The following is a 26,939-nucleotide window of genomic DNA, read 5'->3' on the forward strand; positions in this document are numbered from 1 at the left end:
CTAAAAGTCTAAGTCGAAAATGAATTTGGTATTTAGCATTGGGCATTTGGTCATTTAGCCATTTAGGATTTAGGATTGGGGATTTAGGATTGGGAATTTGGTATTTAGGATTGGGCATTTAATCATTTAGCCATTTAGGATTTAGGATTGGGGATTTAGGATTGGGCATTTGAGGATTGAGGATTGAGGAGTGTATGCAAATAAGGAGGCGTGGCCCAAATACTGGAGGCTGGGTTTGAAATGGCTGGTGCGCAGAGGCACCTTATGGACAGCAGAGGGAGCTCCCAGTGCTAAGGAGCACACTGTAATGAAACCAAACAGAGCGAGTGAGCAGGGCTGGAGCGAGTACTGTACTTTATAATGTGATAACTTCAACTTAATGACAGCGTTGTAACATTTATGTGGCCTCACACACAAAGTCACCAGTGAAAGGAGTGCTATCGGTCTGACGACGAGAATAACTATTACTATTATTATTATTATTAATAGTGAGTGCGCGCGCGCGGCCGGAGCTCTCTCTCTCTCTGCTCGTTCTTATATATGCCCTGTCAAGCGCGCCCTTGTTAAACTGACATGCAAATGATAAACTTTCACTCTATGATGGTTAAACTGTGCAATTAATCCGATAATGATAGGAACCACCTGTTTAAGCAGAAGTTGTAATAGACAGCACACAGGTATAGACATATTAATAAACAAGCTGCTTGTCTCTTGCCACGGCTTTCACAATATCACTGTGTACTGTGTACTGTGTACTGTTACAATAGATCTAAGCGCGCGCACTCACTATCAACAACCGTTGTCATTGTCAACAAGCGTCAACAAGCTTCCTCGTACTTTTTGACAAGCGTCCTTGACAAGGCGGCCAGTGCTTCTTTGCAGCTCAAGTCGGCGGTGTTGTGAACGTACAGTTACTGTTTCCTAACCTTGTTTTTGCTGATGCGTTGCGTTAAAATATATAGATTTTTTACTTGGCTTGGTTGAATTCCAATGTAGAATGCGGTGTGTTATTTCTTGATAACAGACCGCTGCGAAGTATAACACACCGTTGCCATGAAAAACAGAGCGTTGCTATGGACGCAGAATGGACTATTTTCTTTAGCGGAAGCAATACAATTGTTTTTAAATCAATAAACTCCTTTTTAAAATCAATATTTTATGTCAAATTATTTATTTATTTTGTAGGTAGTAAATATATACTATATATTTATATATAGTATATATAAATACTATATTATATGCTTCGCGTCGGGGTCCCGTTCAGCCTGTCGGGGTTGTTATTCGCTATAACAACCGCCTCGCTATAGGGACGTCCCGCGTGACGTCACGCCATTTGGAGCAGCCATCTTGACGGAATAGAAAATGCTAAACCGCTGGTGATAATACAGCTCGTCGCGAAATATTCATCTATTCTTCTATCATGCCCGAGCGATGCTGTGATACCGATAGCCTGCTAAGCTTGTGTATGCTTTTAATGAAGCTCCGGTGTAGCGTGATGGGAAGTGAATAAGGTAGCAGTAGCTGTAAATGTCACCGAACTCAATGTCAGGAAGTTTTTCTTCACATTTAATGCCTGTAAAAAGAACTTGTGGTGCTTCATATGGATCTATGATTCCTAATTCCTTTATTTTCCTCTTGTATATTTCTTTTTGTGATGACATGACGTGAGGAGTTAGCTGACGGCCGCTGTGCTAATAATAGATAACGTTAGTGGTCATGCAGTGTTCGTCTAAACCAGTGACCGCGACGCTGAAGTGTGTGAGAACAAATGAATAACATCAGTGCGAACCACGAACATTTATTTGGATTAAATATTTAAATTTTAATCATTCTGTGTCATTTTTCAATGTCAAGTCTTTTCATTATTTACATGTTTATGCCATAGACTGGTTTATGCCCAAAATGCTATAATATTCAAAGTAGTTGACTGTCATTCTCCTCTAACGTTACGCTGTGTACATTATTGATTAAATAGCCTAGCCTATTTAACATCGTTACAGGCACCTCGCGAGCATTCATTCATTCAACTATTTTAAAAGACTGGAATAAACACCAGCACACACAATAAGCAATCTTTTTTTATAGTCAATTTAATTAAAAAATGTAAACCCAACAGGTATGAAATGTCAGAAAGAGAAAAAAAAAACTGTTAATGGGAAGACGAGGACTGCTGCAGCTTAGTGGATAAATATATTTAGCCTATTTATTATTCAGATTGCACAGTTGTAAAGGGGCAATTCCACGTAAAACTGTCACATCCATAACGCCAACACAATGCCATGGTATTTAGTTGGCGTTATGGATGTGACAGTTTTGCGCGGAATTGCCCAAAGAAAATATATTTATAGGAACATTTCAGCAGGCTCAAGATAATTAATACAGTGACCATTATATACTATTATATTATTTTAATCAATTCGCAGCCATAAAACATGTGATAATCCGCATTCTCATGTATGTAGGTGCGCTGAAGTATTCCGTCAAAATGGCTGACACGCGACTAGGGGTCACGTGACTGGGAGATCCCTATACATGATCCCTTACATAAAGTACAGTACTCGCTCCAGCCCTGCTCACTCGCTCTGTTTGGTTTCATTACAGTGTGCTCCTTAGCACTGGGAGCTCCCTCTGCTGTCCATAAGGTGCCTCTGCGCACCAGCCATTTCAAACCCAACCTCCAGTATTTGGGCCCCGCCTCCTTATTTGCATACACTCCTCAATCCTCAAATGCCCAATCCTCAATCCCCAAATTCCCAATCCTAAATCCCCAAATCCCCAATCCTAAATCCTAAATGGCTAAATGATTAAATGCCCAATCCTAAATACCAAATTCCCAATCCTAAATCCTAAATGGCTAAATAACCAAATGCCCAATCCTAAATACCAAATGCCCAATCCTAAATACCAAATACCAAATTTATTTTCGACTTAGACTTTTAGTTTTCGACTTAGACTTTTAGTTTCAAATTTAGACTTTTAGTTTTCGTTTAAGACTTTTAGTTTTAGACTTTTAGTTTTAAATCTGACCCAATAATCCCTCCATAAAAAAAATACATATTACCGTTTCCAAAAATATGAAGCAGCACAACTGTGTTCAACATTGATAATAATAAGAAATGAGCACAAGATCAGCATAGGCCTTTTTGTGAAAGATCATGTGGCACTTAAGACACTGAATGCAGAAATGAAGAAATAATGCTGTCCAAGTCCTAACTGTGATATTCTCAAGGATACATGTTTAATGCACAGGCAGAAATATATATTTTTTTTTTACAGTAGCCTACATCGTGGTGTTTTGCATGCATATAATCTTCAGTTCTCTGTTAAACTCTGAAGCTGTGCGTTTTAGACATGACTGGTTGAAAAGTACACTTTATTTTCTTATTTGAAATTGCAAAATTTCAGTAGGCTACACAATACATTTCAGAAGAAAAAAGACAGTGAACTTGCCCATTCAGGTCTGTCCACATTATTTGAGGTTTTGGAGGAGCATCAAAGCAGTGTCACGCATGCTATAGTTTTGTTTCATGACAAGGGAGTGTCTATAGTGTGTCAAAAGCTTCCAGATACTTTTGTTTGCATGTAATGGAATGAGGTGTGGAGCCACTGAATAGGTCTTTTGTGCAGCAATACAGGAATGCAACGTTTGCGGTTGGTTTAATTTCTGCCACTTTATTGGCAAACAAACTATTAATATCCACCTGAAAGTGCAATTCAAACAGGTGTCATCAAAGTTTAGGTGCTAGTCAATCTAGGTCTATTATTGCCAATCACGGGCCCCCTCCTTGCTCATGCCGTGGGGCATCTGTCCCGTCTAGCCCTTATGTTAATTTGGCCCTGGGGTCTATCTATTTAATTGCGCATAGCTCTCATTGTCTCTTCTTCACCATGTAGTTCTCTCCCACTCAGCTGATTTTATTGTAACTGGCTTTAGTTTTGTAAATCTAAAAGTTTTAAGCAAAACAACTTCTACACTACAGTTCTATCAGAACTTCATTTGATGGTGTTATGACACTTGAGGTTTAGTCTTAAAGGGTTAGTTAACTAAAAACTGAAAAATCTGTCATTAATTGCCCTTATGTCGTTCCAAACCAGTAAGACTTTCGTTCATTTTCGGAACACAAATGAAGATTTTTTTTCAGCCGTGACTTAATCCAATGCAACCAAATGCAACCCGTGATTTAATGGAACCCCTTCAGCCATGACTTAAAGGTGCATTGTATAATATTTAGGAGGATCTGTTGACGGAAATGCAATATCATATACGTAACTATGTTTTCAGTGGTGTATAAAGACCTTACTTAATAAACCGTTATGTTTTTATTTCCTTAGGAGCCATTTCTATCTACAAACACTGCGGGTCACCTTACATTGAAATGCGACGACATGTTTCTACAGTAGCCCTAAATGGACAAACACGTTTCGTCACTATGTTGTTCTTCGTGCAAAGAAGCTAGCTAAAGTCAGCAAATAAAACACTGAAACAATGATGAACAAGTAACAATAATATTCGCAATAACATATCGTTTTACTGAATAATTTAACAAACCTAATTTCTTAATTTATCTTTGTAAAGAAACCTCATTGCTTAACTGGCTACTCTCTGCTATCTTTTCCTGTCAGCCACCGTAACTTCTGTTGGTTGCAATTCGCAACCTCACCACTAGATACAAATTACACAGTGCACCTTTAATCCAGCTTTTATAAAACGGTTACCACACAATTACATTATTTCGCCATTATGGCGGCAAAGACTGTCTTTATGAGCGAGTCAGTCAGTAGAGAAGACTTTTATATTGAAAGACTTAAACTTGTTTTGAACACGGAGAAGCAAAATGCAACTAACAAATGACTAAGGCATGGAAAACCCGTTAAAAGGACAAGATCTCGCAGTGGACATTCAAACGGAGTGACCTGAAGGAAAATGCTATATCTACTGTAAATGCAGGTACACTTGCCTACTCGATCTCTCTCACAATACTCTACTCTATAAGCTTTAATGAACAATATAAATTAGAGGTTGAACATTATGTTTACGTTGCTGAGAGTGGTTGCTAAGGGTGTTGTGTACATAGAACGTTGGGTGAGCGGTCAGGTTTTATCGTGAATAAAACACTATACTTTACTATACTTACAGTTTATGCTATTGACCAAACAGAATCAAGGACTGGAACTAACCGTTTTTTGAAGAGGAACAATTGAGTTCAAATCAGCCAGAACTATGGGTAAATAATACCCATAATAAATAAATACAATACAATTTAGTCAGAATATGGCCTTCAGTTAATCACTTTGTACAGTGAACTGTTTCTAGGTGTGTGTGTGTGTGTGTGTGTGTGTGTGTTTAGTCGCTGGGAGCCACCAGCTGCAGCAAACATCAGACTGTAAGTTCAGAAGTTCTGTATTACAGCTACCAGTCGGGAATGTTTACAACTGCAAAGACCCGTTTATACACACACACACACACACACACACACACACACACACACACACACACACACACACACACACACACACACACACACACACACTCACTCAGTATTATCTAGCACAGTGATTCTCAACCGGTGTGGGCCACGGCCCTCTGGTGGGCCTCGGAGCGTCATCTGGTGGGCCGTGTAGGCCATAGACATAATAAATACATAGACGCCCTATTGGCCACTGGATCGTACGTCAACGGCGCCGCCATACTGCGGAGGGCAACTTTCCCATACCTCTCATAACGAGAATTGAGAAAAATTCCTATTTCGTGTGCTGCTTGGGGCTTTACAAATCGCCACACAATTGAAAACAGGTCTCAGGGAATTACCTTTCACAAGCAAAACTGAAAATTTGTTCCTGGTTGTATTTCATTTACTATTTTTATTATCATAGAAGAATGGCCGCGAAATTTAAAAATACTACTGTTATTGTGTCACGAAATGTAGTTTTAAGAGTTTTTCAGTCGACAATGTAGTTGTTTAAAGCTCAAATCTGTGGTTTATTTATAAAGACAGCGCCTTTTTAAAAATGTTATCTGGCGGTTTCGGAGTAGTGAGATCCAGCGATCACCGGGCGCTCAGCGCTCATGTACCCCGCCGAGAACAGCCTTACCTCGGCTATAGTGCTTCTGACGTTCGCCGCTGGATCTGATGTCTTTAGTCTAGTGAGAATAATTCGTCTTGTGTATATCTAACGGGCGATCTTTGGTTTCATTAATCTATAATTTGTTCCTTGGCAGATTGTTTTGGCTGAGGGCAAAGTGAAGTTTCATAACTTTATATATTTAGGCTATTTAACTTTAACGGTCTGAAATTTAACAAAAAGAGACAGGGTTGCGTCATTTTATTTTATATAGCCTATGTAAGAATATTTTAAAATATATAAATTTACATTATTTATTATTGTTATTATTATAATATACCACTTGCGATTATCAATCTATTATAGTTATGCTGTTAAATTATTGTACTATTCATAGTAACTATTTAACTTATTATTTTTTATTGTCTATATATTCTGTAATTGATATTTCATATTCTTTTGCTATTATTATAGTATTATACATAAACTATATGCTATTATCAATATATTATTATTATTATATTATAGTACTTATGATCTATTATATAATTATACTTTTCATTACTATTTTATTCGCTGTATACTGTTTGTTTATTTTATTGACTAAACTATTTACTATTAGCCTACTTCTCACTTTATCTTATATTTACTATTTGCATTGCACTGTAGTACCATATCATATGTATTACCATAAAGGATCCATCAGTTATCTTTGTTATTGCTAAAATCGGGTCAATGACAGAATATGCTTTTTCCACAATAAGAAAACTTTATTTAATTTAATGTGAAAATTAAATAATATCTCAGTATGGGGGTGTTCACAATTCTTATCCAAGAATAAAAAGCCAAATACATGACAAGCTTGACAAGCTGAGCTTTGGCCATTCCTTATTAAACATTTTTTATATACAGTGCAATGCATAAGTGAATACACCCATGCTAAAGTTGACTAAAAAGAGGAATGAAAAATCATATTTTGGAAATTGAACTTAATGCCTTAATTTTAAAAATTAGGAAAAATCCAACCTTTAAGGACACCAATTTTCTTTGTGAATGAATAATGTATCGTAAATAAATAAATGTTCTTCCTTAAAATACATGGTGCATAAGTGAGTACACCCCTATGTTAATTTCCCATAGAGGCAGGCGGATACTATGCATCCTGATAAAGTTCCCTTGGCCTTTGGAATTAAAATAGCCCCACATCATCACATAGCCTTCACCATACCTAGAGATTGGCATGGCTTTATTTCAGTTAGCCTAAAAGCTAGTTTGATTTGCATTGAGAGATGATCTTATGGAAAGTACCCCATGCCAATCTCTAGGTATGGTGAAGGCTATGTGATGATGTGGGGCTATTTTAATTCCAAAGGCCAAGGGAACTTTATCAGGATGCATAGTATCCTAATTTTTTTTTTTTTTTAAATACTTAAAAATAAAAATCTGCCTGCCTCTATGGGAATTTAACATAGGGGTGTATTCACTTATGCATTGCACTGTATATATAAATCTAACTATCGAGATTTTAAATAACTAGAGATTGAACTTTTTTATACACCACATACAAACCACTGAAATCGGTTGATAAATGTAATTTTTTTTGGTTTTTATCCAGAAAACCGCAGCTCACCTGTTCATTTGCATTTGATTACAGCGCAGTCTTGCCCTCCGCAAAATGGCGGACGCGTTGACGTATCGCAGCAACGGTTCAAAGCGGCCAATACGCTGATTTCACGCAGCCGCCATTTTGAAATCGAAAGTGAGGCTGTAAGGTGTATAGGGCGTCTATGTATTTATTATGTCTATGAGTTCTCCGGCTACTCTCAAATTGCTCTCGCGGTACTTTGATGGCATATGTCACAGTCACGTGGCGTCGGCTCTGTATCAAGTCGGACAAAATTTCTAACCGGCATGCACTGCTTTAAGTCAGCCGCCGATCGGTCTGCGCCTATTTTTTTACAGTCTATGGTCTGCGCAGAGCTGTATGAAGTCGAACAAGCCTGAAGCAGAGAATGTCTAATATGGCGAGAAGTTTCACTCTCACTACACTTCCGGCTTCTGAACTGGTTGCAGTTCCACTCTGATTCCATATGAGGGCGCTCACAGGACGAGTGCAGAATGAATGGAGGTCAATGGCGGTATACCCCTCAAAATCCACTTTTCTCAGGATATAATTTTTTGTCTAGTAATTTGAATGTTGTATTCGAAAGGAGATGCAAAGAAATTACACATTGCTGGGTGTTAGATTTTTTAGAGTCACTTATTTGCTTTAAAAAAGTCTTTCAAAATGTCAATGACGTCAGAATGCTAATAGGGAGTGGACAGGCTCTCCGTAGACGGGCTCTGCCTGAAGCTTCGCAACCTTAAAAAAAAAAACCCTGGAGGGAGGGCCTTCTGCTCTTGGCCAATGCTTTGCTGTCTGCTGACGTACAGTCCAATCACAAGTCGTATTTACTGGAAAGGTGGGATTGACCGACTGCTCCGCCAATGACGAAAGCGCACAGGATACGCAAACAGGATGCACGGCTTTTTAAAAAGTTTATTTTATAAATTATCTTTAGAATGACATTTCCATTTTTGCTGATTCACATTGGTATCAAAATAGGTAAAACACATTTCAAAGTTACATACACCATTATGTTTTTGTAAAGATCACATTAGTTAACTGTAGGCCTATAAATTACTTGCATGTTGTTTTTCTCTATCAGATTATAACAGATTATTATTTGATAACACCATTCAAAAGAATATTCAACATGAATGCCCCATTATGTTTTATGATTATTTTTTGTTTTTTAGGCCACCGTGCGTTCGTTAAGTAACCAACAACATCGCGCGAACACACGTCGTGATGGAGAAGGTAAGTTGGAAGAAAGCTCGTCTAACATTTTTAGGCTAGAACATTTAATATATAGGCCATTATATACATTATTATTGATGCAGTCAAAAACTAGACAACTTAGGCTACTTTGCAACCAGGCCAGAAGCTTTGGCTCAGTTTGGCTAGCTTACGTTATCTGAAACTAAGGGAAGTGTTAGTGGGTATGGGAAGGAATAAAGATGTTTTTCTTCATTTTATTTTAAATTATATATTATACTGTATTAATAGTCTTTCTAGTTACATTAAGGCTACATGTATTAAAGCAGAGTGCTCTGGGTAATATTTTATATATGGCATCAAAATGTGCAACAAACACAACACAAAACACATTTCATAAGCTGGAGTGTGTAACGTTACTCTTATGTACACACACACACACACACCTTAATACTCTAATATGTCATTTGTTCACAATGTCCCACCACACAATAAATCATTATACCAGTTTGACTAAATACATTCAAAATGCAAAAAGATTTGTTTTTCCAAACTGTTTGGAGCAATTTGTTATATTTTTGTAATTTTTGTAGCCTATATTTGTAATTTTGAAATATAACATTGAAGAGTATATTTGAGGGGCTCCATTAGGGCTCCTCCCCTAACCGCATGTGATCTCACTCCAAGTTTTTGATAAAACTTGAGAACCCTGATTTAATATACACCAAATATATATATATATATATATATTTTTTTTGCCCCATGCATTCATGTTGAATATTTGATACCAAAACAATGTTTTTTATTTTATTATTTTTTTATGCTTGTTTTGCATATTAAACTTTTCATAAATGCCACCTCTGATGCAGATTCTGTTTTCTCTGCAGTGGGGAAAAAAAGTTTTTGTTGATACTAGTCAATTTGATTGGTAAAAGCAATATAGTGACTTAAAATGTATAGAATTTGACTTGAAAGATGACCGTTAGGGGGAAATTGCCTTTATAAATGTTTAAAAAAAAATGCAATGAGAATCAATTTAAGATTATTGGTTCAGAATAAATTACTTTTACAACACAAAAATGTAACAGTTTACTGAAGTTAGTTATTGCACCAATACAGTAGCCTACTTGAGATTTTATTATAATATTAGGCCAATGTACATGACTGAGTCGCTCGCTGCGTGAGGAGAGTGAGTCGCCAGCTGAGGAAAGTGAGTCGCTGGCTGTGTGAGGAGAGTGAGCATGAGAATTTCGAGAGTGAGAAATTCATCATTGGCGGAGCAGTCGGTCAATCCCACCTTTCCAGTAAATACGACTTGTGATTGGACTGTACGTCAGCAGACAGCAAAGCATTGGCCAAGAGCAGAAGGCCCTCCCTCCAGGGATTTTTTTTTTTTTTTTTTAAGTTGCGAGGTTGCGAAGCTTCATTATGACCGCCGCTAGCATAGCTAGCGAAAGCGGTCATATAGGGATTGTCAAAGGTTTTTTTTTTTTTTTTCGTCATCTACTGAATTTTTCGTCAACGATACCAGGGACACCGAAACACCAGGGAACATGAAATTTGGTGGGCATGTAGCCCCACTAGACTTTTACGGAAAAATTTCGTTTGGTCCCCGGGGGCCACCCCCCCCCCCCCCCCGCGCTGGGCCCCCCCAAACCCAAAAAATGCAGTTTTTCCTAAATAACTACCTGAACCGTGGCACCGAGGATGAAGACATTTTTATGGTATGTTGGTCTTAAGGGCCCACATCAACCTAGCCCATAATCACTCATTAGTGATTTGCGTCCCTTCCCATAAAAAATGAAAATGCAATATTATTCTGCTTTAATCGCCCCTATCTTCAGTTGAGATGTTCAGAACTGCACCATATTTCATGTGTATGATTAACTTCACATCCTCTGGGGGTATGCTAAGTTTCGTAGAATTTCATCCATGGGGGGGGTATAAAATAAATTTATTTGTGTGCACATTTAGTGACTGTACACTCATCGGCCTGTAGATGGTGCTGTTGAACGAAGGGTTGCTGGTTTAGGATGATACTGTCACACACACACACATGCAGGAATACAAACAAACGCAAGCATGCACACACACACAGACACACACACACAAACACACACGCGCACACACATGTACGCACGCATACATACACGAACAGACACAAACACACATACACACACACACACACACACACACACACAGACAGACATGCACATACTACTACTTTTTTTAGGTATCAGCCATATACCCGATTTACCAATACCCAATGTGTTATGCTTGGGCAGTATACTAATGAGGTGGGTGGGACATGTTTCATGCCATGTTAGATCACATCCTGAGAGTCTACGCTTTCAGAAAATATATAGTTTATATAGTTGAATCAGTTTTCTCTTCATGGTACAGACCAAAATGTATTATGTGTACACTTTCTTCACCTAAATCCATAAAATCCCATTAATTTCAATGGGACATTTACTTAAGTGTTCTACTAGGTACAGTGGGAATGAGTTTAATTTTGTTTGTTTTTTGTTTAAAAAGCTGTTTGTTGTTACCAATGTAGCATGAAAAAGACTTGCTTGAACACAATAAGTGTGTTTTTGAAACTCATTTTTATAATACATTATGTAGGGAAAACCACTGTTATGAATGTGACATTTTCACATTACGAATGTTAAGTGTCTAAACTAATGACTTTTGATATAAAACTTAAATAGTAATAGCAAATAATTACAAAACTCTAAATTATCCATGATCCACAGGAATACTCCAGACAGTCTTTTAAAATATACAACTTATATACATAAACACGCAATACAGCCAAATTGCTCCACGTCATTTATTTTTGTGGAAAGCCAGTGCAGGCCTGAGCGGCGGTCGTATTTTGTACCGCCATGCGGTACATCTAGTTTTCGCTCAGTCAGAGTTTCAGAGCAGAGCTAGGTGACGTGACCTCGCTGCCACAAATCACTAAGTCGCAAGCTCGCAACTGTGTGGGCGTATCTCCGCAAAGTGGGTGTCATAAACTCAGCTCTGAAAAAATAGTCTGCAATAGGAGTGCAAATATAATGTAATGTAATAAGTTTCGCCCTTTCGAACCTCAGTTTTCAGAGTTTCAAAACTTTTTTTCACCTGTTCGCACAGCAGTTTTCAGATCACCATTTACAAGGTTTCAAATCTGGAAAACAAACTAATACACTGGGAGAACAGTGACAAATTCAAAACTCTGAAAAAATGATTGCACAACACCGTAAAAAAAAGTGTTGCACTTCTGAAGAAGGAAAACTCAAAAACAAAATTATGTTTGCAGTAATATGACGCAGGGACAACGTATGTTTCAGGGAAATCTTTAGAGAAAATAATGTGATTCATAAGGAGGAGGAAATAAAAAGATTTAATTTGTGAGCTGAAGGTGTGTCTGAAGCTTATTTTGTAATCTCGGTGTTAAATGTCTACAGAAACAAACAATTTCACCACAATCTCCTTTGTGGTGAAATCGTTTCTCCTTTGTAAACCCATGGTTTGTCAAAGGTGTATAAACTTGCAAAATCTATATCTCAATTGCAGCAACAAAAAAATAAAACCTTGTGAGATGTGCACTTGTGAGGAAAAAAGTCAGAATTGTGAGAGAGTCACAATTATCTTTTAAATTGTTTTATTCCGTGGCAGAAACAAACTTCCATAATATCATACCTCTTTGCTAACATATTTGAATAACTTTTTAGATCCACCCCAGATTATAATTGACTTTAGATAGTTAAAAAGTTTTGAATAACAACTGATAATATACAGATTTAAGGCCTTACTGTTTCATTAATTTATGGTTTTGCCATAATGGGTAACTGTCAGACTCAGAACATTAAATGTTTTTGTTGAGTTATGATGTAATCACTTGAACGTATTCACTGCATGAAAAGTGGGATTTTCGACAGTTACCGGCGCTGTAGATTGTCGTGGAAGTTCAGGTTTACGACTGCAAACGGCAATTTACAGGCAACACTGCAAACTGTCGGAAATTGTCGGAAATTGACGTGGGACTTGCTTGCCCCGTGACCCCCCTCCCTCTAATGCTTTAACATGTAAATGAGACTGCTGTGAGCTTTACAAATGCAAATGAGGGTAGCAGGGGGAGTTTTATCCCAGGTGACTCAAAGGTATTAACTTAATTCTAAAAAAAATACAATATTTATTTATAACGCAAAATTAAAAACAGCCAAGGCTGACCAAAGTGCTGTACAGGGCAATAGATAAAATGCAGGGCAGAAACAGGACAGTAAAAAAATAAAAAATAAATAGTTGTGTCAAGGGGTATTAAAAGTTTTCAAGGATGTTTTGAAGATGGAAATTGAGGGAGCTAGTCTGATATAGAGGGGTAGACTGTTCCAAAGTTTTGGGCCTGCAGTCGCAAAAGTGCAGTCGCCTCGTTTTTTAAGTCTGGATCTGGGCACGATGAGAAGACAGTGATCACTGGATCTCAAAGTACGAGATGGAGTGTACGGGCAGAGGAGATTGGTCAGATATTGGGGGGCCGGTTTGTTAAGAGCTTTATACACAAATAGTAAAATTTTAAAATCAATCCTGAATGTGACAGGTAGCCAGTGGAGTTTGAATAAAATAGGGGTGATCGACTCGTATTTGCGTGTCCCGGTGAGAAGTCTAGCCGCTGCGTTTTGAACTAGCTGTAGACGAGAGAGAGAGGCCTGAGATAGCCCAAAATAAAGTGAGTTACAATAGTCTAAGGCCATCCTTAAAAATATTCTTGTTTGCCGTAACCCGACCGACCCTGTCAGTTTAGTAGCCTACCGACCCAATTATTTATTTTTTCCCCCTTTTAGTCCGACCGACTTGCCGGCTGAAACTTGTGTTAAGACCGACCGCTTTTTTGTAACTCTTCAAACAACTAATATAAATGCAATAAAATAATATTAGTTATTAAGTATTGTGAATATAAATTCCGTAGGCCTGCATACAAACATAAGCTATAGCAGTGTGATTTTTATTTCAAAATAAGAGATTTTTGTTTAACAGTAACACCAGTGACACAACTCCAGGGGACCACTACTTTCATTATAAATTTTATAATATGTATTCTGCATTTTTTTATATATATATCATTTACATAATATATTTGATAGTTATGTATACATTATTGTATTTTAAATGGTGTAAAAATCTGTTATTGACCTCAAAATAAAGCATTTTCCCTCTGTACATGACTGTGGGGACGAGCACTTCTGTGGTGCTTGAAATTCTATATAATTCATAAAAATCAAATATTGCCACATTGATGGCTCAAGAGGGTGTAATTGTTCAAATAACATATTGTTTTATTTTAAAATGTAAAGAAATTGTAACCCTAAAGTGTTTTTTAAGTGTAATATTTTTGTAAAGGCTAGGGACAGAAAAATCGACATTTTCATAGAATGACCCTCTTACATTTTAGCTTAAATTGATATATTTAATGAAAGTAGCTAGATTAGTTACTATGTGTCATTAGCAATAGCCAATGTTATGTAAAAAAGACACAAAACCATTTCAACAATTAATTTCAATCAGGCTTTGCCACAAAGGTAAAATGTGCATTCCATGCATACAGCATCACAATCTCTTAGAGCCCAACCACTGTGCATAATACAACACGAACAGAAGATTGTATTTGACTCATGCTGCATACACATACGCAATGACAAGAATTATGCCTACTGTACATATAGAGTTACAACTACGATTAGAGTTGTTTACATAAAATGTACCTCGTTTCTATTTTGCATTAAAAATGTTTGTGGCCCCTTTAAGAAATCCCTCTCTTCTTGCGATACTATTCACTTGTGCTGGACGCGTGCGCGCGACCAGAGAACGGCAGCCATTTTTCATTGTTCAGGAGAGCTCCATGACGGTGCGTGCATCGATCGGATTCTGTGTTATACATTCTTCTTTCTTGGTAAATATTACTCCAATATCTTTAATATGCACAAATAAGTTGTGAAGCGAAGTTAAAAGAACATTGGATGTGTACATTTTTGTTTATAGATTTATTTGGAGCGCATGTGTGACGAGTGAACCTCGTGGTGATCGGACGGTAAAGGATTGGGTATGTACGTTTTATGGTTTATGGGGGAAATTACTGATGGCATGTTTATTTGATAAATCTGTTAATGAGTTGAATCTATATTCTGTGATTATACAGTATAACTTTATGGTTAAATGCATATTTCTGGTTCCGCATGGCATGATTAAACGTGGGTTGTGGCTTTGTTAAAGTGCTTTTATTTCTCTTGTAACTTAGGCCTAAGTTACCTCAGCCACTGCCGTATTCCAGTTTGTGTTATCGTATTTAATTGTAGCCCAACATATTTTGGTTTGGAGAAATCAATTTAAATCTGACCAGTTGCAGTGTATTACACTGCATTTCAGTTTGAATTAAGTATTTTGTGGATTTGGGCATTGATCCACTGGTTAAGCTTTTTGTGACATTTGATTGTCATCTTCAAATTTACTGTAAACTGTTAATACAATTTCTTTTCTTTTTTTTTAACTAGTGAAATCAAATTTTTTTTTTGTGTGAAATCTCTTCAAACAAGGCAAACTTTTTTCTTAATCAGATTTTTATCTGTTTAATTGTGCTTCCATTGACCGCTGTCACTTATTTTAAACAGCAGTCAGAATAAAACCCCAATTTCAAAAAGCATAGTTTGCTTCCGGTGTGTATTTCTGCAATTTCACCCGGTTGCATTTTTTCTCCTTTGTTTAATTTTACTGTGACTTATGTTGTTCTTATTAATATCACTCTCAATTAATTGTTTTCCAGCTGCCTTTAAGACATATTACACGACAGTGCGCAGGAGCTTCAGGTACAAACAACCAGATCTTGCATTGCAGGCGGAAGCTGTGGTGAATTCAGCTCGGAGTCGAGCGAGAAGAAAGACGGTAAGATTTATTAGATTAGATGTGTTTTTGGTCAATGTGACTATTTTTCAGGTGCATTAATAGATGTGTGTTGTCCATACGCAGTGCATTGCGCAGTATTGATTGTCTTTATTGGTTTTAACAGCTGCTAAAAGCGAGACAGAGTGTGCTAGCTGAGGATGAGGTGGGCCTTCGGAAGTGTGCTTCCATAGACCTGATGTCTGATGAGGAAGACGGCATCGTCGGCGGGGTGTCTGGATGGATTGTGCGACCTCCGTCCTGTCGCAGCCAGGAGCTCACCGAGCTCTGTGCTACGCTGCAGTCGAGATTAGATGCGACTCCAAAGTACAGGGCAACGCACCACAGACGTCTGCAAAATGGACCGAATTCAGACAGAATGCCGCTAGTTACCTGCAGCTGTATTTTGTCAGGCCTTGTGAAATGTAAGAATATTCTGTTTTTCATGATTTCATCATAAAGCAAGAGGTCATGGGATTGATGGCTATTATGTTTAATAATTGTAAATAATCCTGTAATTTACAGGAAGCAGTATGCCATCTTCACAACTCTGAGACAAATTGTGGGCGCTACGAACTGGAGCAAGGTAAAAAAAAAAAAAAAAAGAATCTTACATTCTTTTATTTTTTTACTTTCATAAAAACTTACAAACATTTTAAAGGTAAGATTCAAAGAATATGCTTTCATTCTCTTGTATAAGAAAAAAAATCTGTTATAGTTTACGATCTTAATCATACATTTTGTTTCCATAGAGTAACCTCGCCTCATAACGAGGGCGTAACCTCACATTTACTCAGAGCTATGTCTGCAAGTCCAGATTTTCATGACGCTAATCATGATGACATTGTAAGTAACTTTTACTATTTTCTCCTTGTTTCATTTTACTGTGACTTGCGTTGTTTTTATTCATATCACTCTCATTTAATTGTTTTCCAGCTGCCTGTAAGACATACTACGAGACAGTACGCAGGAGCTTCAGGTACAAACAACCAGATCTGGCATTGCAGGCCGAAGCTGTGAAGAGTTCAGCTCGGAGTCGAGTGAGAAGAAAGAGGGTAAGATTTTAGTCAATGTGACTATTTTTCACGTGCATTAATAGATGTTTTGTGTCCATACACAGTGCATCACAGTACTGATTGTCTGTATTGGTTGTTTTTACAGCTGCTAGAAGCGAGACGGTGTCCTAGGTGAGGATGACGTGGGCATTTGGAAGTACGCCACCATAGATCTGATGTCCGATGAAGTTCAACCACCAGCCAGGAGCTCACAGAGCTCTGTGCTACACTGCAGTCGAGATTAGAGGCGACTCCTAAATACAGGGCAACGCACCACAGACGTTTTCAAAGTGGATCGAATTCAGAGAGAACGCCGCTGGTCACCTACTACAGCTCCGAAGATGAAAACAGACACTGAGCTTCTAATTTGTTGTGTGTGCAGATGATCTATGCTTTGTACATAGGTGTATATTGTTTTGTGTTTGTGCTAATAAAGCTCTTTCTTTGAATAAACAGCATGTCCCTGGCAAATTTTCTTTTCCTTTATAAATTCATGTCCTTGATGGTAATAGTGTAGTCCATAGGTTAACAATGACATGAATATACCACAGAATAGCATATTATGAATATAAAAAAATAATTTATATATTATTATTTATATGAATATTATAATTTTTTGAATTTATAATGAGCGAGGGTGACCAATAGTAACAGATCTGCCAACCAATCACGAGTGATTTTTCTTGTTTAAACCACGTGGGTTCAACCAATAGTGAGTGAGGAAATTCAAGCCTTTCTCTGGCGGGAGCTGCTATTCATATGGTAATTAGAGCCATTCACACCTCCGGCGCGAGCGCTCTGCATACGTCATGGTTCGTTTCCGACAATATTCGGCACAGACGAACGCGACGTTCACAGGCTGTAAATTGTCGTTAACTGCCGAAAATTAGGGAGATTTACGGCCGTTTACGGGGTCGGAAATCCCAATTTTCATGCAGTGATTGTTGTGAACTTAGAATCGAAAGACCAGGAGACTTGGTTGTTTCTTCAGCAGGATTCTTTATTGAGAACACGAGCTGTCGGTAGCTGCAGTCACCAAGTCTGAATCAGTGAGATGTTCTCTTAGTTTATATACATTTTAGAGGCAGGAACCAAAAAAGACAGGTTTAGGAACCGGTTCTAGACTGAGAGTGCTGCCCACCCTAATTCACTCAGCATATCTATTCAAATTCTGAGACCCGAGTACAGGACTGGCAGGACTCTCTTGTTAAAACACAAAATCCGAGAGTCATTAAGAGTTTCAGTAAAACAGGACTGACCGGAGTCTTTTGCTAGAAAACTCTGCTAATAATCTAAATTCAATGTAAACCTAAATTAAACCTTTTAATAAATTTGGAATCCCACATTTGCCCCTTTGAGAGTCTTAAAAACTCTCACAAAATACAAATTTAGACACTTAAAAGTTCATTCTTGTAACTTGTGTAAGTTACAGGCACATAGCAAGTTCAATCTTGTAACTTGTGTAAGTTACAGGCACATAGCAAGTTAAATCTTGTAATTTGTGTAAGTTACAGGTACAAAGCAAGTTCATTCTTGTAACGTGTGATAGTTACAGGCACAAAGCAAGTTCATTCTTGTAACGTGTGATGGTTACAGGCACAAAGCATGATCTGTGTTGTTCATCTGTAATTGCATGTTGACACAGAAACAAACATGCAATTAGGGTCCGTGAAGTTCTTACGGGTAATATTCTTTTATGGTTGGACCAGTCATTTTCTCGTGCGAGGCGTGAGTCATTTGTTGAATGAAACACTTGATACTGTGGAAGCATACGTAGAACGCCAGTAGGAGAAATAACAGCAGCATTGCTATTTCTTTAATCCACAGCCAGGGTTTACCAATCAAGTTTCCGAACCATGAAGAATTGTCTTCAGTCATCTGGTGTAATTTTGTTGAAAGATCAAGAATGTCTTGTTGGATTTTGTTCAAGTTCTCTGTTGGATCCATTAACCCGGTGCAGCACTCAGGTACACCATGGGATTAATGCTCCAAGAGTTCTTGACCACCACGTTTGAACACAAGTGAGTCCTGGAATGCAGCCATCTTTGTTGATAGAAGGAGCTGAATTTTGTAGCTGTGGAGAGCTTGGGGTGGAGTGTGTATTTTCTCTGATAGCTGGTAGCTGGAACATAAACCAGGGTGCACCTGCCATTGAATTGGCTGGGTAGGATGCTGTAGACAGAGATAGGGTGTGCAACCCATGGGATTCCGGCTCCTACTGAAGGTTGCATGTGGCATGCAAACGTTCTTTCCAGCAAACAAGGCATTTCTTGACATATTCATCAGCTCTAAGAATATGTTGTTTCTGGGGTCCACACTTTGTGCGATGTCCATGATGGTTAGTAGTAGTACGACAATCTTGATCATGATGAGGGATGACTGAAGTTCCCGTAGGTGAATCTGCGTTGTGTATTTTTTTCTTCTGTGTTGGTTGTAGTCTCTGCAGTTGGTCTAGTTGTTTTCTGGAGGTTGGGTCTTCATATGCAGGTGTGTAGGTCAGTGCATATGGTTAAAAACAAACAAACAAAGAACAACTGCAACAGACCAGTATTCATTGTAAAGACTACAAACATTAGGGTTGTATCCTCTATTCAATCTGAGTCTGCTAATTGTGGTTCCTTCTTTCCCTATTTCTTAATTTATGAGACACCTAAAAAGGAACAGTGAGGTGAGGATGGACTATGGTTGGGAAGGGCCTATAAGGGAATCTTCACCACAGGGTTGGCCCCCGAAAGCCTGTTGCTTCCAGTTCTTCCCTGGGCACCTCACTGGTCCATGTGTCCTATCCTATCCCTGTAGGGGGAGGAACCACTTTGCAATGTGACACATGAGTCCATGTTTTCTTTCTCTGGCACAACACTGCAGCTGCTGTAATCATCATTACTTGATGTGGTCCATGCCACTTAGGTTCTAACGGCTTGTGTCTGAATGATTTTATCATGACCCACTGACCTGGGATGATTGTGTGTCCACCCTCTGGTGGAGTCTGCCAACATGACTCAACTCTCTCTCTGGCACTCTGTACTGCCTTTGTAAGATGTTCACAGTAAGAGATCAGGGCATCTGAGGCAATGTGAACATCAGCATTTCTAAGATCAATCACACCTGGCATCTGCATTGGATGTCCTGTAATAATCTCATGAGGGCTCAGTCCTACTGATCTGTTAGGTGACGCTCTCATACTACACAGTACAGCTGGCAGCGCTTCAACCCATGACACCCCTTCCTGATGCATTTTGCTTAGCCTGGTTTTGATTGTTCTGTTTGCCCTTTCAACCTGTCCTGATGCTTGTGGCCTGTAGGGACAGTGCAGATTCCACTTAACCTTCAACATTTTAGACACTTCTTTAACTACCTGTCCTGTGAAGTGCGTACCTTGATCTGAGTCAATGCAATCTGGTAATCCCCATCTGGGAATGAAATCAGTGACAAGACATTTAGCAGTATGTGCAGCTGTAGCACGCCCTGTTGGATAAGTTTCTATCCATCTTGAGAACTTGTCTATTACAACCAAAACGTCAGTTTTTCCCTTACAACGAGGCAACGATATGTAATCAACTTGTAAGTGACGAAATGGTCCTGGTGGAGCTGGGGTATGTGCTGCTGGTGTAATGGCTGCTGGTACATCATTATTTTTCTGACATGTAACACACCTTTTGGCTGTTTCTGTGGCTACATTTCTGAATTTTGGATTCCACCATTGATTTGAGAACCTGTGATTCATCGTTGCTGGACCACTGTGACCCAAATTGTGTATTTGTTGAGCCAAATATGGCAGCAGTGAATCGGGAGCAACATACCCCCCCCCCCCCCCCCACCCCCCACGTTTCCTGTAGTTTTTCACCAGGTTTGCACACACTGCAGGAGGGATTTTTGCCCACTCCTCCACACAGATCTTCTCTAGATCAGTCAGGTTTCTGGGCTGTCGCTGATAAACACGGAGTTTGAGCTCCCTCCAAAGATTCTCTATTGGGTTTAGGTCTGGAGACTGGCTAGGCCACGCCAGAACCTTGATATGCTTCTTACAGAGCCACTCCTTGGTTATCCTGGCTGTGTGCTTCAGGTCATTGTCATGTTGGAAGACCCAGCCTCGACCCATCTTCAATGCTCTAACTGAGGGAAGGAGGTTGTTCCCCAAAATCTCGCAATACATGGCCCCGGTCATCCTCTCCTTAATACAGTGCAGTCGCCCTGTCCCATGTGCAGAAAAACACCCCCAAAGCATGATGCTACCACCACCATGCTTCACAGTAGGGATGGTGTTCTTGGGATGGTACTCATCATTCTTCTTCCTCCAAACACGTTTAGTGGAATTATGACCAAAAAGTTCTATTTTGGTCTCATCTGACCACATGACTTTCTCCCATGACTCCTCTGGATCATCCAAATGGTCATTGGCAAACTTAAGACGGGCCTTGACATGTGCTGGTTTAAGCAGGGGAATCTTCCGTGCCATGCATGATTTCAAACCGTGACGTCTTAGTGTATTACCAACAGTAACCTTGGAAACGGCTCTTTTCAGGTCATTGACCAGCTCCTCCCGTGTAGTTCTGGGCTGATTTCTCACCTTTCTTAGGTTCATTGAGACCCCACGAGGTGAGATCTTGCATGGAGCCCCAGTCTGAGGGAGATTGACAGTCATGTTTAGCTTCTTCCATTTTCTAATGATTGCTCCAACAGTGGACCTTTTTTCACCAAGCTGCTTGGCAATTTCCCCGTAGCCCTTTCCAGCCTTGTGGAGGTGTACAATTTTGTCTCTAGTGTCTTTGGACAGCTCTTTGGTCTTGGCCATGTTAGTAGTTGGATTCTTACTGATTGTATGGGGTGGACAGGTGTCTTTATGCAGCTAACGACCTCAAACAGGTGCATCTAATTTAGGATAATAAATGGAGTGGAGGTGGACATTTTAAAGGCAGACTAACAGGTCTTTGAGGGTCAGAATTCTAGCTGATAGACAGGTGTTCAAATACTTATTTGCAGCTGTATCATACAAATAAATAGTTAAAAAATCATATATTGTGATTTCTGGATTGTTTTTTTTTTTATAGATTATGTCTCTCACAGTGGACATGCACCTACGATGACAATTTCAGACCCCTCCATGATTTCTAAGTGGGAGAACTTGCAAAATAGCAGGGTGTTCAAATACTTATTTTCCTCACTGTATTTGCAACTGATCCTGAAGCTAGTGTGCATGCTCTAGTTAAAGCTACCAGTTCTGCAGCCTGAGCTGAAAAATGATCTGGAAGACGACCTGAAGCTACCACCTCAGTGGTGGATGTTACTGCATAACCTGCTCGTCTGTTCCCTTCAATTACTTGAGCTGAACCATCAACAAACAACTCAAATTCTGAATTTTCTATGGGAGTTTCTGCTATTTCACTTGTCGCTGCGTATGTAAGCGTAACACAATCATGAGTCATTTCACCTTCATCCTCTAACACAACTTCAGTCATTGCAGACATCATACATGATGAGGGGTTCGTGACCGGTGCACACTGTAAAACAATGTTCGGGGCTGTGAGAGTAGTTAACCAATTTCCCCAACGAGAGGAAGTGACAGAAGTGACTTTTGCTTGATTCATTAGTGCGGACACTGCGTGAGGGCATTTTACATTTACCGTCTGACCTAACACCATTACTGATGAAGCCTGAAGCGCTAGATGAACTGCCTGTACTGCTCTGAGGCATGGGCCCATACCTTGAGCTACTATGTCAAGTTTACCAGAATAGTAATGAATTGGACGTAAACTGCCCCCATGATCTTGCATTAGACATGCAATCATAAAGCCCAAGTGTTCATGGACATAAAGCACAAAGGGTCTATCAGCTTGGGCAATTCCTAATGCTGGTGCTTGACATAGTGCTTTCTTCAAATCATTGAATGCTTTGAGGTGAAGTTCTTCCATACAAACAATATCTGAATCTTTACCATGGCCTTTCAACAAGTCATAGAGAGGCTGAGCAATCGAGGCATATTCTTCAATCCACGGTCTACAGTAACCTGCTGTTCCTAAAAATGAGCGTAGTGTTTTAATGGTAGTAGGCGGAGGTATGGCTTTGACTGAAGCCGCTCGATCCCGTGTAATGGATCTATTTCCTGCACCAATTGTTTGACCCAGAAATGTGACTTGCTTTTTAGCAATTTGAGCTTTGTGAAAGCTGCATTTGTGTCCTTTTTTATGCAAATAGTCCAACAATGATGCCAATTCAGTTTGATGTACCTCGTGATCTGTTGAGGCAATCAAAATATCATCGACATATTGGATCATAGTGGACTGTTTTACTGGACATTCTGGGTCACACAAATCACGTCTGACAGCCTGATGGTATATGTTTGGGGAGTTTTGAAATCCCTGGGCCAATCGGGTCCACTGATATTGTTCATGGTCAACTGTGAAAGCTAACCATGGCTGGCTGTCAGAGTGCAATGGTACAGAAAAGAATCCATTAGACATATCAATTACTGAAAAAATCTTACAATCTAATGGTAAGCCATTACAAATTGTAGATGGATCTGCCACTAGTGGGGTGATTTTATCAATGTTTTTATTGGATACTCTGTAGTCTATGGTGAGTCTCCATGTCCCATTGGATTTCTTGATGGGCCATATGGGTGAGTTACAGGGACTGTTGGTTTTAACTAGCACTCCTTGCGTCAGCAGCTTTTCTACAATAGGTTTGATTACCTGTATGGCTTCCTTACTGATCGGATACTGTTTGGTAACCGGGGGTGGAGTTCCTGTCAATTTGACTGGTTCTACACCTGTCAATAAACCACAATCATCCTTGTCATTAGCCCAAATTGGATGATTCAGTAAGAAAGCATACTCTGGAGTGATTGCATTATTGGTAGAAATTCTTGCTGAGGAAATTTTAATGCTAGCAGATTCTGAGGACATGTCTAAAGTTAGATGTACTTGTCTCAGAAGATCCATGCCTAAAATTGCACCTGTATTCAATGGAGCACATAGCAATTTTGTCGTCAGAGTTTTCGGGCCAAATTGTACCTCTATGGGCGGGGTTTCATACAAAACAGAATCTTCACCTATTACGCCAGTTAAAGAAAGTTTGGTTTTCTTGTACGGGATGTCTAAACCTTTAGCCAATTTTGTAAGGCAAGGCAAGGCAAGGCAAGTTTATTTATATAGCACATTTCATACACAATGGCAATTCAAAGTGCTTTACATAGAAGAAATTAAAATAATAAAAGAAATAAGAATTATTAAAACAGTTTAGAAAAATAAAATACAGTACAGTACAAACAGTCGGACGAACAGTGGCACAGTGCTCATTCAGTAAATGCATAGCTAAACAGATGTGTTTTGAGTCTGGATTTGAATGTGATTACTGTAGGAGCACATCTGATCTCTTCTGGAAGCTGGTTCCAGCTGCGGCTGGCATAATAGCTAAAAGCGGACTCGCCATGTTTAGAGTGAACCCTTGGTATTTCTAGCTGATATGATCCTAATGATCTGAGTGATCTGTTGGGTTTATATTCAGTGAGCATATCTGCAATGTATTGAGGTCCTAGGCCATTGAATGATTTATATACCAGTAATAATACTTTAAAATCAATCCTAAATTTAACTGGGAGCCAGTGTAAAGACCTGAGGACTGGTGTGATATGTTCATATTTTCTGGTTCTGCTCAGAATCCTGGCGGCAGCGTTCTGTATGAGCTGCAACTGTCTTATGGTCTTTTTGGGAAGGCCAGTGAGGAGTCCATTACAGTAATCCACCCTGCTGGTGATGAAAGCATGCACAAGTTTCTCTAAGTCTTGTCTGGAAACAAAGCATCTTATTCTTGCAATATTTTTCAGATGATAGTATGCTGATTTAGTTATTGCTTTGACATGACTACTGAAACTAAGGTCTGACTCTAGTGTCACACCAAGATTCCTGACTTGATTTTTAGTTGTTTGACCCCTAGAGTGAAAGTATGCGTTCACCTTGAGAACTTCATCTTTGTTTCCAAACGCAATGACTTCAGTTTTGTCTTTGTTTAATTGAAGAAAGTTTTGACACATCCAACTGTTTATTTCATCGATGCATTGGCACAGGGAGTCAATGGGGCTGTAGTCGTTAGGCGATAGGGCTAAGTAAATCTGTGTGTACTTCTCACTTTATTTTATATTTACTATTTGCATTGCACTGTAGTTGTACCATGTATTGATCCATCAGTTATCTTTTTTATTGCTAAAATCGGGTCAATGACAGAATATGCTTTTCCCACAATAAGAAAACTTTATTTAATTTAATGTGAAAATTAAATTATATCTCAGTATGGGGGTGTTCACAATTCTTATCCAAGAATGAAATACCAAATACATGACAACCCTGAGCTTTGGCCATTCCTTATTAAAAATAAATAAATTTAATAACTCTAACTATCGAGATTTTAAATAACTAGAGATGGAACTTTTTTTGTACACCACATACAAACTGAAATCGGTTGATTTGGGGTTTTTATACAGAAAAACCGCAGCTCACCTGTTTACTTGCATTTGATTACAGCGCAGTCTTGCCCTCCGCAAAATGGCGGATGCGTTTACGTATCGCAGCAACGTTCCAAAGCGGCCAATAGGGCGTCTATGTATTTATTATGTCTATGGTGTAGGGCAGGCAGTGGTAGACTACCCCCAAATTAATTTTTATAAATTTTTTAATGTACAAATCTTGTTATTTTCTAATTATCTAATTGTTCTTATGAATTTATATGATCAAAAACACTCAAGTCAAGTCAAAATGCATTATCTAAAAGCAAATTTAGGTTTAAATATCACAACACCAATCATGTCAGATTGAACGTTTGTTCGATCAGACGCAGTATTACGTTACAATATCGTTAATCGTTTTCTGAAAAGAAAAGCAGATGTGGGAGACAGACCTGTGCAGGGAAAAGCTTCGAAGTGTGTGGCGAGAAAATACGACGCTGAATACATTAAATTTGGTTTTATAAGGGCAGGTACTGAGGGAGTCGCACACGGACGAGAAGCGCAGCGCTGCTAGCGCGTCGTTAGACATGGGCTTTTTTTCTTTTTTTTCTTTTTTTAATAGCCCCGGATCTCAAAAAATTTAATTTATTGATAATAATAATAATTTTTAAATAATTTTGTATTTATTTAAAGAAATTGACCGGGTCTTTTAATCTATCCTTCGGAATCAATCATGTATTAAAGACGATTAAAATGTGTTCAAGCAGATCAATGTTACTATGGTTACAGCATGCTTGTATTTAGTGTGAGTATTTTTTAGTCTATGGTGCGCACCAGAGGAGAGAGCCTGAAAGAGCCATCGGTTAACTTACAGCTTTAGGGCTTGACTGTCATTGTTGTTTGTGGCTTCTGGTGGTAGCTATTATGGACATTAGACACTTTTTAAAAAGTAAAATAAGGAGTCATGAACGATACGAGGCGGATGAGAGGCAAGAGTTATCTACTGGCGCCGTTCCCTCATCATTAAGCTCAGGTCGGTGAAGGCTCTTTAGCAACCCTGGTCTAACTTAGCCCTGTACTCACTGTGGTATTATGCAGAACATGTACTGTAGCCTATATATAAAGTACGTGGGACCTTACTATTTCGCCTAGATAGCTAATCCATTTTGTGAGCCATAATCCGTTTCTCGTGAAGAATGTAGATGAAGTAACGTTAGCCTATACATCTGATTTGGCGACTGAAACACGATGTGTAAATTAACGTTATTCCCCTCAGATGGATAGCTAGCTAGATATCAGGGGCCGTATTACAGGAAGAGTCTAAGGATTTTCCCCAATTGGTATTACCGAAGCAAATACTAAATAACTTTAGGAATCCTATCTTGCTTCATCCTATCTTATTTCAGGTTAGGAAATCCTAACATCGCTAGCATCAACTTTTCTGTCTGATATAGAGCTGGTAAGTCCCGCCCCCTTCGCTAACCCCGCTGGACCTCTAGGTTGAAAAATCGTCAATGCAAGTGAATGGGAGAAAATAATTATTTTCTGGTCCCGTTTGAATTGTGCCATGAATGTGAACATATGTTGTCTCAACTTGTCTGTGAATTTTTTATATAATCTTTCGTGTGAAGAATGCTACAATTTA

The 26,939-nt window shown here is 38.9% G+C and overlaps 1 long non-coding RNA gene across 2 annotated transcripts; it reads left to right on the forward strand.

Annotated features, from left to right (window-relative positions):
* Nucleotides 1-13,179: 13,179 nt before the first annotated feature.
* Nucleotides 13,180-17,304, forward strand: LOC311299719. 2 transcript variants are annotated; one of them, XR_014629187.1, is made up of 8 exons: nucleotides 13,180-14,819; nucleotides 14,909-14,969; nucleotides 15,687-15,805; nucleotides 15,930-16,227; nucleotides 16,328-16,388; nucleotides 16,555-16,648; nucleotides 16,739-16,857; nucleotides 16,964-17,304. It is a non-coding gene; the product is annotated as an uncharacterized lncRNA (long non-coding RNA). The 2 variants fall into 2 exon arrangements; XR_014629188.1 differs by lacking the exon at nucleotides 13,180-14,819 and having other exon boundaries at nucleotides 14,831-14,969.
* The last annotated feature ends 9,635 nt before the right edge of the window (nucleotides 17,305-26,939 follow it).

The sequence above is a fragment of the Rutilus rutilus genome (genome assembly GCF_951802725.1).
Source record: "Rutilus rutilus genome assembly, chromosome: 11".
Taxonomy (NCBI): Eukaryota; Metazoa; Chordata; class Actinopteri; order Cypriniformes; family Leuciscidae; genus Rutilus; species Rutilus rutilus.